The sequence below is a fragment of the Bos grunniens genome, chromosome 27 (genome assembly GCF_055505025.1).
Source record: "Bos grunniens cultivar Pamir isolate PY7600 chromosome 27, Bosgru_T2T1.0, whole genome shotgun sequence".
Lineage (NCBI taxonomy): Eukaryota > Metazoa > Chordata > Mammalia > Artiodactyla > Bovidae > Bos > Bos grunniens.
In genome coordinates, this window is record NC_141191.1 from 24,518,038 (window position 1) to 24,535,786 (window position 17,749).

General features: G+C 35.1%; 1 protein-coding gene across 1 annotated transcript in view; it reads left to right on the forward strand.

Annotated features, from left to right (window-relative positions):
- The window catches only part of SGCZ (sarcoglycan zeta), a 404,913-nt gene that overhangs the window by 274,728 nt on the left and 112,436 nt on the right, over positions 1 to 17,749 (forward strand). The gene's annotated exons all lie outside the window — the stretch shown is intronic.

Here is a 17,749-nt window from a genome sequence, read left to right on the forward strand (position 1 = left end):
TTGAACAACTTTAAAATCTCTGAGGTATATACTTAGTATTCAGCTTGCGTTTGATACTCCCTGTGTTTCTTTTCTTTGTTAAGGACAAGCACTGAAATACTTGTCCTTATATATATATATATATATATATATATATACCATATATACCACATTGCAGGCAGATTCTCTACCATTTGAGCCACCAGGGAAGCCCTTACCCAACCAGTCATGTCCGACTCTTTGTGACCCCATGGACTATACAGTCCGTGGAATTCTCTAGGTCAGAATACTGGAGTGGGCAACCTTTCCCTTCTCCAGAAAATCTTCCCAACCCAGGGGTCAAACCCAGATCTCCCTCATTGTAGGTGGATTTTTTACCAGCTGAGCCACAATGGAAATCCAAGAATACTGTAGTTGGTAGCCTATCCCTTCTCCAGTGGATCTTCCCAACCCAGCAATTGAAATGGGGTCTCCTGAATTGCAGATGTATTCTTTACCACCTGAGTTATCAGGGAAGTCCCTTCTTACCCAACACATATAAGTTAAAATGTATGCTATCACATATTTTTGGATTTTTCTTGGTTGAAGATTCAGAATAGAATATTTAAACATTCTAAACACAGGGATTTGGAGCAGTTTGGTAATATAAACATTTTAATTGATAGTATTAGAAATATACATTTAAATGCCATTATAATTATTGAGAAAGCTCACCAGGAGATTTGATGAGAACTAGATTCTGGGAATGTCCTGGGAGAGTGGGAGGACTTGAGTTGGTACTCAAAAAGAGTCAGATGAAGTAGCTCTGGACAAGGTTTAAATAGACAAATAGTGGCCAAGCATAATTCCAGCAGATTCTTGTAGGCCAGGGCTGACTTAAATGTGCCGCATGGAATCAACACTCGTACAGGTTACATTTTTTTGAATGACAATTTTGATGATTTTGGTTAGGATGAAATGTTTGGTCTTATTGTAAATTCCTAGAGCTTAAAAACTGATCCCCTGCAGAATCATTTTCTTGTCTTGCTGGACACTATCAGCAATAGCACAGAGACCTCAAAATACAAAACTTTACAATAGTGTTCTTAATGATCTTTCAATTTTTTCATAGACTTGTACTGTGCCCTTCTGTATTTTTCTCTCATAAACTACTATAGTTTTATTTGAAATCTGCAGTTGGCTTAAGCAAAATTTAAAATGTTATTGTTTACTATGTAGTGTTAAAGAAAGCCTGATTTTCATTAAACACAAACATAACAGTGAAAACAAAACTAAAACAAAAAATATTTGTTTTATTTTTTTTACTTTAATTTTATTTTTAAACTTTACATAATTGTATTAGTTTTGCCAAATATCAAAATGAATCCACCACAGGTATACATGTGTTCCCCATCCTGAACCCTCCTCACTCCTCCCTCCCCATACCCTCCCTCTGGGTCGTCCCAGTGCACTAGCCCCAAGCATCCAGTATCACGCATCGAACCTGGACTGGCATCTCATTTCATACATGATATTTTACATGTTTCAATGCTATTCTCCCAAATCTTCCCACCCTCTCCCTCTCCCTCAGAGTCCATAAGACTGTTCTGTATATCACTGTCTCTTTTGCTGTCTCGTACACAGGGTTATTGTTACCATCTTTCTAAATTCTATATATATGCGTTAGTATACTGTATTGGTGTTTTTCCTTCTGGCTTACTTCACTCTGTATAATAGGCTCCAGTTTCATCCACCTCATTAGAACTGATTCAAATGTATTCTTTTTAATGGCTGAGTAATACTCCATTGTGTATATGTACCATAGCTTTCTTATCCATTCATCTGCTGATGGACATCTAGGTTGCTTCCATGTCCTGGCTATTATAAACAGTGCTGCAATGAACATTGGGGTACACGTGTCTCTTTCCCTTTGTGAAGCAATTCCAAGAGATTTTTTTTTTACTTTTCAGAAAATGCTTGTTTTAAAATTTCAGAAAAAAATTGTGTAAAAAACACAAATGCAGATAAGTGTTAGCATAAAAAAGTTGATAAAGGATTTCTCAATTTTGTTTGATTTTGTTCTTGTGACACAGTGGGTCCTTAGGGTACAGGATTATGCTTCTTTTATCAGACATATTTTCTTAATTTAGATAGCTATGTGTATGTCTGTGTATGCATTTTTTTAGCATTGTTTAAAATACCTTTTGATTGGGCCCTGCATCCTTTTTCCTAGATTTTATTGTTATGTGTCATGATACATATTTGATGATAATAAATTATAGTGAAAGTGAAAGTTGTTAAGTCATGTCCAACTCTTTGCAACCCCATGAACTATGCAGTCCATGGAATTCTCCAGGTCAGAATACTGGAGTGGGTAGCCTTTCCCTTCTCCAGGGGATCTTCCCAACCCAGGGATTGAACCCAGGTTTCCAGCATTGCAAGTGGATTCTTTACTATCTGAGCTATCAGGGAAGCCCCATGGGTTATTAATCCAAGGCCCTGATGTTTTAAAATTTGAATACAGTAAAAAGGAAAACATTAATCTAAATTATTCTAAGAAATTTAAAAAAGATAATAGATGTCTTTTTCAAATTGAATATAGCAGTTAGAGGGAACAAATTCTCTCTAGACTATATTTTGATGGGACTAGATAGTTCTAATTATTCTTGTACTTTCCAATACTACTAGCCAAGTGGAATATTGGATTTTAAATTAACTAGTATTAAAACTTTGAATTAGTTCTTCATTTGGTCAATATTTTGACGAGTAAATCTATGGAAAAGTATAAGCCATCTAGTTAGCTCAGTAAACTTATATTTGACCTTTATTCAAATGAGCAGATTAACCATGCATTTTTCTACAGAGGCTGGTAAATACAATGTTCAGTCAAACTTTTTAAGGAAGTAAATTCATTATAGAACTTCAGTTAAAAAAATTTTTTTGAAAAAATTGGTGATTTATATGACCTCAGTTTCCAAAGAAATATTTATAGTAAAATTATACTTTAATACAAAGAGCAAGAACAATCTAAATGTTTGCTTGATGGATTGAGTTGATGAAGCCATCCAATCATTTCATCCTCTGTTGACCCCTTCTCCTCTCGCCTTCAGTCTTTCCCAGCATCAGGGTCTTTTCCAGTGAGTCAGCTCTTTGTATCAAGTGGCCAAAGTATTGGACCTTCGGCTTCAATACTTCAGCAAAGTATTGAACATTCAGCATCAGTCCTTCCAATGAACATTCAGGATTGATTTCCTTTAGGATTGACTGGTTTGATCTCTTTGCTGTCCAAGGAACTCTCAAGAGTCTTCTCCAACACCACAGTTAACAAGTATAAATTCTTTGGTGCTCAGCCTTCTTTATGGTCCAACTCTCATATCTGTACATGACTAATGGAAAAGCCATCAGATCAGATCAGTCGCTCAGTCCTGTCTGACTCTTTGCCACCCCATGAATTGCAGCACACCAGGCCTCCCTGTCCATCACCAACTCCCGGAGTACACTCAGACTCACATCCATTGAGTCAGTGATGCCATCCAGCCATCTCATCCTCTGTCGTCCCCTTCTCCTCCTGCTCCCAATCCCTCCCAGCATCAGAGTCTTTTCCAATGAGTTAACTCTTCGCATGAGGTGGCCACAGTACTGGAGTTTCAGCTTCAGCATCATTCCTTCCAAAGAAATCCCAGGGCTGATCTCCTTCAGAATGGACTGGTTGGATCTCCTTGCAGCCCAAGGGACTCTCAAGAGTCTTCTCCAACACCACACTTCAAAAGCATCAATTCTTCGGCACTCAGCCTTCTTCACAGTCCAACTCTCACATCCATACATGACCACAGGAAAAACCATAGCCTTGACTAGACGAACCTTTGTTGGCAAAGTAATGTCTCTGCTTTTGAATATGCTATCTAGGTTGGTCATAACTTTCCTTCCAAGGAGCAAGCGTCTTTTAATTTCATGGCTGCAGTCACCATCTGCAGTGATTTTGGAGCCCAGAAAAATAAAGTCTGACACTGTTTCCACTGTTTCCCCATCTATTTCCCATGAAGTGGTGGGACCGGATGCCATGATCTTCATTTTCTGAATGTTGAGCTTTAAGCCAACTTTTTCACTCTCCACTTTCACTTTCATCAAGAGGTTTTTGAGTTCCTCTTCACTTTCTGCCATAAGGGTGGTGTCATCTGCATATCTGAGGTTATTGAAATTTCTCCCGGCAATCTTGATTCCAGCTTGTGTTTCTTCCAGTCCAGCGTTTCTCAGGATGTACTCTGCATATAGGTTAAATAAACAGGGTGACAATATACAGCCTTGACGAACTCCTTTTCCTATTTGGAACCAGTCTGTTGTTCCATGTCCAGTTCTAACTGTTGCTTCTTGACCTGCATACAGATTTCTCAAAAGGCAGATCAGGTGTTCTGGTATTCCCATCTCTTGAAGAATTTTCCACAGTTTGTTGTGATTCACTTAGTCAAAGGCTTTGGCATAGTCAATAAAGCAGAAATAGATGTTTTTCTGAAATTCTTTTGCTTTTTGTATGACCCAACTGATGTTGGCAATTTGATCTCTGGTTCCTCTGCCTTTTCTAAATACAGCTTGAACATCTGGAAGTTCTCCATTCACATTCTGTTGGAGCCTGGCTTGGAGAATTTTAAGCATTACTTTGCTAGCATGTGAAATGAGTGCAGTTGTGCAGTAGTTTGAACATTCTTAGGCATTGCTTTTCTTTGGGATTGGAATGAAAACTGACCTTTTCCAATTCTGTGGCCACTGCTGAGTTTTCCAAATTACAATGTAAATGCAATTTTCAGTTTGTCACAGGGTGTTCCAATTATATCGTATATGGTATATATTTCTGCTTTATTAAAAGGATACATGAATAGAAGCAGTTCCACAAAAATGTTCACGAAAAAAGCAATTTATATTCCTTTAAAAAACAAAATGACTGTTTTCCAATATGAAATTTGACTAAATTCTTGAGCCATCAGATCTTGCCCAAGCAGAATCATATTCCTTTACTTCTGTTTAACACAGGAAAAACTGAGCTGATACCTGAAACTAGTAGAATGAGAGTCAGTAAAATATTTAAAGAAGAGGGATCCTCTCTAAACAACTGTATTTAACTTATTTAATGCAACCAACACATCCATAATGGAAGGTTACATAAAACTAAAAATGTTTCTTCATAACCTAAGTAGGATTTTAGCACTCTCTGGAATCAGACACAAAGATGCAGCCAAGTATGTGTCATGATGATGGTTAAGCTGCTTATTGAACATTCTGTAAGGTTAAAAACCTGCTCTCTGCGTTTGCATTATGCTGCACGAGTTAGAATGTCTAATGATTTTTAGAAATTAGGTTGCCAGCTTGAAAATGGCAGGGACACATCATTGCAATAATTTCTATATTTCATTTATTTCTATCATGATGCACATAATTCTCACACATGAAGATTATAAATGTTCATTTAAAATGCTCTAAGATGTAGAAATTAATTTAATGTCTGTTCCGTGCTTGCAAGAAATCACAAGCATGCTATATTAATTCAGTGAAATTTTTATATTATGTTTTATGGAAGGCATTCAATAAGAGCTCACTATCACAATATTTTTATATGAATGTTATTTTTTATCAGCTGACATAAATCTGAGCACTCATTTTATCTGAAGAGTTAGTAATTCTTCTGTTATATTTCTATCTATCCTGTCCATTAACTTACTGTACCTACAACCTACGAACCTAATGTTAACTTGTAACTTGTTAACCTTGGTCATTCAGAATGTCAATTGGATTTCTTGGGCTAGTCTAAGATTCTAAACTATCTTTTTCAGTGTGAGTATGACAGCAAATTTGGAAAACTCAGCAGTGGCCACAGGACTGGAAAAGGTCAGTTTTCATTCCAATCCCAAAGAAAGGCAATGCCAAAGAATGCTCAAACTACCGCACAATTGCACTCATCTCACACGCTAGTAAAGTAATGCTCAAAATTCTCCAAGCCAGGCTTCAGCAATATGTGAACCGTGAACTTCCTGATGTTCAAGCTGGTTTTAGAAAAGGCAAAGGAACCAGAGATCAAATTGCCAACATCTGCTGAATCATGGAAAAAGCAAGAGAGTTCCAGAAAAACATCTATTTCTGCTTTGTTGACTATGCCAAAGCCTTTGACTGTGTGGATCACAATAAACTGTGGAAAATTCTGAAAGAGATGGGAATACCAGAACACCTGATCTGCCTCTTGAGAAATCTGTATGCAGGTCAAGAAGCAACAGTTAGAACTGGACATGGAACAACAGACTGGTTCCAAATAGGAAAAAGAGTTCATCAAGGCTATATATTGTCACCCTGTTTATTTAACTTATATGCAGAGTACATCCTGAGAAACACTGGACTGGAAGAAACACAAGCTGGAATCAAGATTGCCGGGAGAAATTTCAATAACCTCAGATATGCAGATGACACCACCCTTATGGCAGAAAGTGAAGAGGAACTCAAAAACCTCTTGATGAAAGTGAAAGTGGAGAGTGAAAAAGTTGGCTTAAAGCTCAACATTCAGAAAACGAAGATCATGGCATCCGGTCCCACCACTTCATGGGAAATAGATGGGGAAACAGTGGAAACAGTGTCAGACTTTATTTTTCTGGGCTCCAAAATCACTACAGATGGTGACTGCAGCCATGAAATTAAAAGACGCTTGCTCCTTGGAAGGAAAGTTATGACCAACCTAGATAGCATATTCAAAAGCAGAGACATTACTTTGCCAACAAAAGTTCGTCTAGTCAAGGCTACGGTTTTTCCTGTGGTCATGTATGGATGTGAGAGTTGGACTGTGAAGAAGGTTGAGTGCGGAAAAATTGATGCTTTTGAAGTGTGGTGTTGGAGAAGACTCTTGAGAGTCCCTTGGACTGCAAGGAGATCCAACCAGTCCATTCTGAAGGAGATCAGCCCTGGGATTTCTTTGGAAGGAATGATGCTGAAGCTGAAACTCCAGTACTGTGGCCACCTCATGCGAAGAGTTAACTCATTGGAAAGGACTTTGATGCTGGGAGGGATTGGGGGCAGGAGGAGAAAGGGACGACAGAGGATGAGATGGCTGGATGGCATCACTGACTCAATGGACGTGAGTCTGAGTGAACTCTGGGAGTTGGTGATGGACAGGGAGGCCTGGTGTGCTGCAATTCATGGGGTGGCAAAGAGTCAGACATGACTGAGTGACTGATCTGATCTGATCTGATGACTATCCTAATGCATAACTAGAAGAGTCCCAGAAGATCAGGGATATTTAGGTCATGTGTCATTTTTGGCATGCAGAGGATTAATGCACTGCTCCATAGATTTCAATGAAACATCCCAGACTACTGATTAATGGTATAAATTTGGTGTCCAGAGAAATTCTGAATTGAAAGAAAAAAGTTTCCTTTGATTCCTCAAAAGGACACATCTATCTTTTAGTTATTTCCATTTTAATCTTCATATGTGGAGAAAACTAATATTTTGCTCAAGTATCTTAAGACGTGCAAGTGATCACCTAATATCCATGTTCTCCGCTAGGATATAAGGTGATCTTTCTTAAAATATGAAGCTATCTAGTTAATTAATAGTATTTCTTTTACATAATACTACCACACTGCTTTGATTGTTTTGTAATTAAAACCTAGCATCACCCAAAATGCCTGCAAGGTTCTTACTTCAACCAATTCCCAAATTCCCCTGCCATTTCATCATTTAAAGGTACATTGAAGCAAATTATCCATTTGTTGATATTGAATTGTTAGGTAATACAGCTATTTATCTGCATTTGTATCTAGACTTTCAGCTTTGCTTAGTATCAATTTAAATGTCATAATATTTATTACTTCATGCTAAATATGGTTATATGCATAGTAACATAAAATTATACATTACTTTTCTATTTATAATTGCTCATTCCAAAAACTTTCAGGCTTCCCTGATAACTCAGGTGGTAAAGAATCTGCCTGCAGTGCAAGAAACTCCAGTTCAACTCCTGGGTCGGGAAGATCTGCTGGAGAAGTGATAGGCTACCCACTCCAGTATTCTTGGGCTTCCCCTGTGGCTCAGCTTGTAAAGAATCTGCCTGCAATGCAGGAGACCTGGATTTGATCCCTATGTTGGGAAGATCCCCTGGAGAAGAGAAAGGCTACCCACTCCAGTATTCTGGCCTGAAGAGTTCCATGGACTATACAGTCCATGGGGTCGCAGAGTCAGACACAACTGAGTGACTTTCACTTTCATTCCAAAAACTGTAATAAAATCACAAAAACACACAAATCTTTTTCTCAGCTCAGATTGCAATAAGAATAAATATCAGAGAGTTTGATAGCATAGCTTCTGATGAAAGCCCAGATCTTTCTCATGTGAAAATATGGACTTTATCTAAGATTCATTGTCTTTGGATGTAATAACCTTCAGAGGGTCAAAAAGAACAAAGAGAGAGAAAGAAAGAAATTTGCAAACTAGGTATATCAAAAACTCATGGTAGGATTTATCAATATAAGTTATCTTAAACTAAGGCAAGTTTTTTTTTATTCCTTTTTTTAAACTTTTTCTTTTATATTGGGGTATAGCTGATTAACAATATTGTGATGGTTTCAGGTGAACAGCAAAGGGACTCAGCCATACATATACACGTATCCATTCTCCCCCAACTCCCCTCCCACCCAAGCTGCCACATAACATTGAGCAGAGTTCCATGTGCCACATGGTAAATTCTCAGTTATTTTGAGATCTGAGATATTCTGAGTTCATTTATCTTATATAATGATGTAGTGGGCATGCTAGCAAGTTCCATTAGGGATCTCACATTTTCCCACCCTTGACTAGTGTTACAAAGGGCATCTTTTCTGAGGGGTGTCCTATAATAGAAAAGTTTAAAGAATGCCACAAAAGGAGACATTTATGGTACCTTATTTAATATAGCCAACAATTACATGGCAAAATTCATGTCTCATCTGTATATCCTCTTATATCTTTCTTAGACTTAAGTTATATAGCATATTTTTCATGAATAGAATAAAGCAGATCTTCAGCTCCAAAGTTAGAGTAAAATGTGGGTGAAGCGTGTGATTAAAAAAAAAAAGTATTTTATATATCACAGGCTTCAATTACTCGGAACTTACCCAACATATTCCAAAGAATATCTGGTTAAACAAAGTACCTCTTGGAGAGAGAATAAGAGATAAAATAAGCAATCATTTAATTCACTTTAGTAAAGCCTTTTAGGCATGCTGCCTAAAAAGTGAGAAAGATAAGAACTCTAATGACTGAGAAACAGAATATTTTGCAAGTTACTTGCTTTCCAATCACCTCCTTATTGCAAAATTGAAGATGTAACTCTTTGAGTTATTGTCAGTTACAATATTGATGGTAAATCAGTGTGATATGATTTTTTTTAATGTACTTCAAAAGTTTTCAAAAATTAAGTAACATTTATATAGTGAATCTATTTTTTTCTAGCTACTTAATTATGAGGACAGGTTTCTCAATCTATACACTATACAGTAAAGGTATTCAGGAAAAGTAGAATATATCTCATGCTGAATCGTTTATGTTTTTGGCCACTCACTTCATGTGGGATCTTAGTTCTCTGACCAAGGAGCAAACCCACACCGCCTGCTACCCGATCCCTGGATCCCTGCATTGGAAGCATGGAGTCTTAACCACTGGACCACTGGGGAAGTCCCTGAATGATTTTTAATTCCAACAAGTTACATTCATTCACAGTTATGTCAACTATTGGAGGGGGGGTGGAATTACCTAAATCATTTAAAAAAACAATTTGTATGCATTTCTCATAAGCTTTGGGGGAGGCAGTTGGTTAAATTTTTAAAAAAATTTTAACTGTGGTAACCATTTCTGATAAATCTATTTTGTATTATTATAAGCAAATGTGTCACAAGTTATTTTTTCATTAACTATTAATTTTACTTTTACCTCAATCCAGAAGAATTTTTGAAAAATCTAGTGTCAGTTTCTACAAAGAACAAGTTGAAAGGATAGCCATATTGTTGACCGTAAAAAAAAAAAAAAAAAAAAAAGCGCACAGTCTCAAAGCTGCAGATTATTCAGAATTGTTACTGAGGACTAGGCTGGGAAGGCAGCCTCTCAGATATCTCTAAGGAACTATTCCAAAGAAGAAAAGGAAGATTTGGGATATATAAGAGTATTTGCTTTAAAAAAAAATCAAAACATGTAGTCAAACATCAAAAGATTACTGCTAATTCAAATTACTGACATCTCAAGTGAGTGATTTTAGCATATTCCTATGTATGAGAAGATTCAAGAGTCTGGGTTCACTGAAATTATTCTTCACACGACTGAGTGACTAACACAGCACAATGCATCTTAGCTATCCAGGGCTCCTATCCTGTTTTCCTACACCCTGAATTCCCCTCAGCGAGTACCACCAGGGCAGCTGCAGTGGCTGACAGTTTGATGCAGACAACATTCCTTGTTTACTGAAATGACAGTCATCATTTCTTGTCTATAGCTTCAACTGGAGCCAGTGCAAGAATTGTGGTTATTATTAATGTCATAATCTTAGTATAATTACCAGGGAGGCTAATGCAGGGTGTGTGATAAAGTCATGGGAGGAGAGACCAAGAATTCAACAATTTAGAGCATCAGAAAATTGTGTAGTAAATAAAACAACTAAGAGCTATGACTGTGATGATGCTGGAATGACAATGAATGAGTTAAGAGAGAAAATCCTCTAGGAATGAGGGCAACCAGAGAGAGTGGAATATGTAGTAGGATGATATGAGATTCAGAGGTCAGGGAAGAGGAAAGAGGAAGGAAGAATTCTCTGGAACAAGCTCCGAGTGCAGACAGGGTGCACCTCCCTTCTCTCTGTCCTTTAAAAAAAAGAAGCAAAAGCAGCTAGAGTTGGAGAGAGAGTAGCAAATCAACATATGATTGTTTTGAATCTAGTTCCCTCTTCACATCATAGATGAGGAAGTTATTTTTAACGTTTTGCAAATTCATAGTTACTTAATTGTGAAGAATTTTACAGTGCAGAATGTGAATATATATGAATACAAATTAGTCCCTTACACTCTCTACAGCTTTATTAAATTGATCACTCATATTTAGAATAATGAATCTCAGGCATTACAAATTCCTCCTGCAGATAACAAAGTAAATTATATCTTTCATTTTCTAAAATGGTAAAGTACACACATTCATTCTACTTCTAAATATGTTCAGCAGAAGAATTAAATAGGAAAAGGTTTTTATCTTGTATGTTATTAATGTAAGTTATTAATGGGTACATAATTAATATATTACTCTTACATACACATAATGGGAGATGAAACGCAATGTAATAGCTGGAATCTTTTAAAATATGTTTTTAAACATTGTTTATTCATTCATTCATTTTTACCATTTCACTGATTTTCTGACAGAAGTAGAAATTCTGACTTCTTCCTTAGTATTCAACATCTGGTTGCCAATAGCAATAAGTCAGGCAAGCCTCAGGGCAGAGAATGCAGTACAACATTTGATTTGCCTGAATTTGAAAACAAATGCTTTAAATGAGAGTATTTAAACTTCTTATCGAGAAGATTAAATGCTAGTATTGGGGGAAAATACTTTTCCTATAAATTCCTAGGGTTGTTTTTTATCGGGCAATGAAAATTTTATAACATAGCATTTTTATTTTGCCTTAACTGCCTGGAAAGTCAAAGTAAAATTTGGGGTTCAACTCTAGCAACAAGCTATGTGTTTGAACACAATTATTTCTCCTGGTTTGAAAGGTCTTTAGTTCTGTTTATAGATTTTAGTGCCCAATTAAATATTGTGTTAAGTTTGTAACACAATATCTTTTGGGAAGAAGTACTGTTTTAATAAAAGCGTAAATATTTTACATTTTTCTCCTCTTTCTGTTTGCTCTTCATATGGCATCTGTCTTCTGTTTTTCATGAAGAAAGAATAATTAAGGGAAACTATAATACTTTTCACACTTAAAAGTATTTCAAAGGCTGTGGTAATTTTTCAACCAAAAAAAGAGTTCACTTATTTCTCAATATATAACTAATTCTGGGTTTTAACACAAAAATGCCTTTAAATACAACATTTACTAATATTAAACTGGTGAAATTATTGCATTAAGAAATTCCTAACAGTTTCTTCTATTTTAATATAGATTGTATCAAAGATCAGAAATAACAGAAGTAAAACCAGTGAATCACTGCAGGAGTATTTAGTAAACCTTCATTATTCACACACTAAAATGATAGATGGAGAACTGTGAGCATTCAAGCCAAAATATGGAGTGAGGCTCAGAGGAGTATTGTTATACAGCAGCTGATAAGGTAAATAGACAGTAACTGTTCTTTCCAGAGATTTTTGTCTTAAATGATAGGGAATCGGTTAGTGGTTACCTCATATCGACCCTGGAAAACAATGTAAATTTTGCTTATGACTTCTAGAGGCATAAGCAAGAAATGACCCAGTTTAAGCTAGTCTTGCAAAGTAAGCTATAGTAAGCTTTCCTTGTATGACTAAACTGGTTTTGTCTGCTTAGGGGATTTTCAAGGCTGGTCTCCATTTGTTTTTAATTTTAACTGTAACTTGTTTTGTAAAGCACCTTGTTTTTTCTCTGTGCTTTTAAAATATTTTGAAAAAAATGGATCAGCTTTGACACACATATAAAGATTATTTTTTTCATATATGAACTCCTATAACCCTTCTAGAAAATGTAATTGAATCTATTTTTAAGGATGAAACTAGGAACCAAAGAGAACAGGTAACTGCTATGCTATTATCATCCACTACTGTGTCATCATTCTTTATGACTTCACCTGTGGTCTGGCAACTCAGAATAGAAATACAGAAAAGTGCATTGAGGAAATGCTCTTTCTCTGCTGTACCACTTCACATTCAAGTTAAAATGTGAACTCAGAGGACTGGGGAAAGCAGTTTAACACCTCTAGATATTTTCATGATTAATTCTTGTACCTTAAAATACAAATTTTGGCAATTAAATGATTTGCATTCAGCAATTAAATGAAATTTCAAGTGTTTTATTAGCCAAAGAATTAAAAACTACCTGGTTTTCATCTTCTTAAGTGGGTCAAATTCTTAGAGAAGAAGTGGCTGCCTTGGGCAGAGAGAGATGATGAATATAAATCAAATCGAAATGTAATATAACTCGTTCCACTTAAATGGCTTTTTAGAAAACTTGTTCTGGGTCCAAAAAAAAAAAAAAAAAAAATGGTGCAAGAGATTGATAAGTTTTGTGTGACCTGAACTCAAATCAAGTAAACACGTAGAGCCTGAGTGCACTAAGAAGTAAATATGCCCAGTTCGGTTCATTCACTTAGCAGACATTTAATGTAGAGGAACGAGGTGCCAAACATGGCACAAAATATACTTTCAAAAATCTGTACGTGTAAAAGAAAGTGACGGCATGCTGTGCTTTTAGGACAAAATGATCAAAACAAGGCAAACCAAAGATCCTGTGACAACTACTGTGTAGACGTGAACACAGAGAAACTGGAGGGTGGGAGGCAAATTTTGACTCTGGAGGAGCAGGAAAGCATTACAGAGGACATAACTGAATTGGGACTAGAAACATATCTATAGTTTTGCCAGTTATGGGACAATGGATAGGAATTTCACATGTAGGGAACAGAAGATGAGAATGCACAGAAGTGGCATATTTTCAGAAACATGAAAATTTGGGCAATTCTTGCATGGTGAAGTGATGTGAAATAGAGCTAAAAAAGTAGAACTGGATCATTTGAAAAAGCACCTTATGTGTAATAAATGTGAATTTTGTTCCCAGCAGAGATCGAGGAGTCAATAAGCGTTTTATTTTGCTTTAATTCAAGCGTATCAATATTTTTAATTTTAAAATATCTTATGAAAATAACACTGGATATGAAGAATTAATGCAAGGAGGAAACGGTTATTGTGATGTGAGCTGCAAGTCTATTATAAGAAAGATCACAGAAAAATGTATATTTAAGAAACATATCTGATGTCACTGATTTGATATTGAGGAAGAAGAAGATAGAGAATTGGGGGTAAGATAGGTTTATTATAAAAATTTCTATCAGAGAAGATAAGAAAACTTACCTGGTAAAACTGTATAAACTCAAGAAATGAGATATCAATTTTGTGCCATCTACATTGAACAATATGGACAGTTAGTTATGTTCTCTTTTAGGATTGAAAGTAGGGAAATTCTCATAAGTGATATATTTTAAAATGCGTGTGCAGAGGGCAGTTCAAGAATTATTGCTCTTCCTCTGAAACCTGAGAAAACAAGATTTTAAAAACGAACCAGACAATGTGAAGTTGTATCTTACAATTTATGACTATATATGTTCCAGATATTTACAGAAGAGACTGAAATGTTTAAAGGAATTTTAAAACATATTTTGTTCCATTAATTTTAACATTTATTTTCAGATACAGATTTGCGTTTTAGAAAGGCTAGACTGTTATTACCCACCAGAGACATAGCATCATGATAGTTAACACGTGAGATTCTATACCCAGATAACTGGCTTCAAATACTTTGTTATTTATTAGTTGCATGATTTAAAGCAAGTGACTTGTACTCTCCTTGCTGAAGTTTCTTCATCCGTAAAACAAGATTGATAACAAATAATACCATTATTAGTTGAGTACTATAATTACCATGTGGAATAAATAATAAAAGTAAACACCCGAGTGCCCTTAGCAAAGGCTAGTATCCCTGATTTAATCATTTTTGTATATCATCTCATTAATTCTTTATGAGAAGCCCACAGATTAAGGATTATTCCCCTGTTTACTGATGAGGAAGTCGTGATACAGAGATGCTGAATGGCTTGCCTAGTCAAGAAGCCAGAGTTTGGCCATCTCACTATTTGAATTTAAACAGTCAGGGTTCACTGTCTTACAAGCACTTTATTTCTTGACTCTTTCCTGGGTGAATTTTATTTTAAGTTTCATAAGTAGGTAAGCTCATACATGTAAAGTATTTAGACGTTTACATGCATGTCCAGCATTGACTAAGTGCCAGTACATGTTAATTGCTTTTCCTAGTACTGCTATTTTCTGCTACAATTTAATAGTTCAAACCTTGAGAGAATGAATATCAGAAGCTGAAGTGCCTGGTGTACACACGACCTCTTACATGTACATTTTCTCACTAGTAGAACTGGTGCTTTTTATTAGAGAAGTCTCTATCGCAACAGCTTGTTGTTAGTAACATTCTCTCTGTTTTTTATATACTGGGTTTATTGTTTGTCTGACTTCCTAGATAATGAACTCCATAAGAGAAGACAGTTTGTCTCCTCTGTTTCTGTTTTATACACAGCAAAGAGCTGGACACATCATAGGCCCTTAGAAAATATTTATGATAAACAAAGGTGAACACAATAGAAATAAGAATAGAATCATTTTTCCCTTAGTCACTTGCATAAATTATAACAAAAGCATTGAAATGAGAACATAGTGCTTTATTTCTCTATGACCATTAACAAGGTGACAAGCAGGCCCTTGTCATAAAAAATGTGGATGTAAAAGAATCGTAAGAGAGGGTTCTCAGGCCTCTTAATGGGACCATTGCCTTTCCCCTGGATCTCCTACCTGCTTTGTCTGAAGAGGAGCATAAGAAGGAAAGTATTTGGCAAAACTAATACAATTATGTAAAGTTTAAAAATAAAATAAAATTGGAAAAAAAAAAAAAAAGAAGGAAAGTATAAAAAAATAATAATAAAATAAATAAATTTTTAAAAAAGAAGGAAAGTATATTTCTTAGCATCAAAGCAAAGATGCAGGTGGTAGAAAATAGTTGACTTCAATGAAGAAATTGTTCTTTATCCAAAAGAGATATTTATATTAATGTACCATGCAGAATAATATAGCACCAATGGAACTTTTTACCCTTATAGACTTGTCGGTCTTATGCCTATTTGAGAGTTAATACCACCATATGATTTTCCCCCCTTCATGTTCTCAACAAGAATAAACTCCAAGGGAAATTGATATATATTTTTTAATATCTGAAACTAGACACTAGCTTTCAAAGATTTGGAGCACAGAATTATAAAGGATCATGAAGAGGGACTATTTTAAAAGAGTGAAAAACAATGATTTATTAGTGGAAGTTATTTTCTTATACGGAGATCTTTGGGAAAATGAGCACAATAAATGTTAAATTTGGTAAAAAGTAACTTCTTGATACTAATTTTCATCTAAGAATGTGTTTGTAATCAGATTTATAAATTAAGATTTCTTGAAATAGTTACTATTAGTTTTATCATATATGTTTTTAATCACATGTGTATATTTTAATTAATTGTGTTGTGATTAATGTAGAGAGTGTATATTGTGTAAAAGGTCATAGTGTGGACCTAAGAGGCATAAACCATGGTTCTAATCCCTAAAGTTGTCATTGGGGTGATATAAAGCACAGAAATGATAGTGTGACTTGTCAATGAAAACAATGCTCTTACAGGCATTGCATTTTGTCTGTGAAAAATGTTACTCAATTTTGATTAATTTCACCTGATCACATTTTAATAAATCTGTATAACATATTATACTGATATCCACCTGAATACCTGTGGAGAATTGTTCATGACCTCTGATAGCTATATGTTTATAGTATAGTCAGTAAAAAGATGGCTGTTTTTATTATAGTAAAATTTTAATCTAGATATAAAATTTTAATTCAGAGGGGAAGTTTGGTGGAATCGTGTAATGAAAAGGAAAGAATGCCAGGGATAGAACCTCAATTGGATCTCAGTGGTTAGAGTAAGAGAAGATTGATATGTTGTAAACAAAGAGATGCAATGATTAAACTTTCAATCCTAACCCAAATCTCTTTCTCTGTTAGATCAACTTAAATGCTTATTGCCTTTTTAAAATGAACTTTTCTTTCATCTTAAAATATTTAATAAAACATATCTATTTTAATATACTTACATAATCCTTGTATATTCTAATGATTATGCTCTTATGCTATAGATCACAGAATTTATGTTTAGTAATTCAAATAAGAGTACATAGTGTCATCAATTTTTAAAAATCCTAATAGTCATATGTATTATATAATAAAAATATTAAAATATATGAATGAAAATGCAGCTAATATATTTTTACAATGTTTTGAACTGCAAGGTGCTTTATAGGCTTCTGCTTTTTCTGACATTCAAATTAATTTCATTTTTTAAAAACATAGGCAACACATATTTAATTCTGCCAGTTTAAAATAAAATATTTTTGTGCTTTAGTGAGCCATCCTCTTTGTGCAGTTTCCTTACTGGGCATAATTATTTGCAAACAGTCCTTACTCCACAACCATATTGTTAACAGAATTTGAACATATCACTTGAAAGGAATGATGGAATTAATTAAATATACTCCATATATTTTCAAAAATGAATGTTTGCAGCATAGAAACACCTATGCAAAAAGGACTAGATTTATTTTTAACTACAGATAACACACTTTTGATTTGTGCCAAAAATAAATGAGTTGTGATGAGACAGGATGAAATTGGCATTGTTTTGTACAACTATGTCTCACTTTTGAGAACACATCTGTTCTTGAAACTGTAGAAATATACTTTTAAAAATTAAGCCTTAGTTTAGACATACTAACAAAGTCCACTTTTAAAGGAAAATTTGTGTGCGTGAGTGTGTGTTTGTATATCTTTGCTTAGTGCTTTGCATCTAGTCAGAAGGGGCAAAAATAGCTTTAGAAAAAACTATATAAAATCTTATGTATATTCAAGTCACAAATTTCAAATTCTGTTCTCAAAAGAGTTTTTATATGATACATG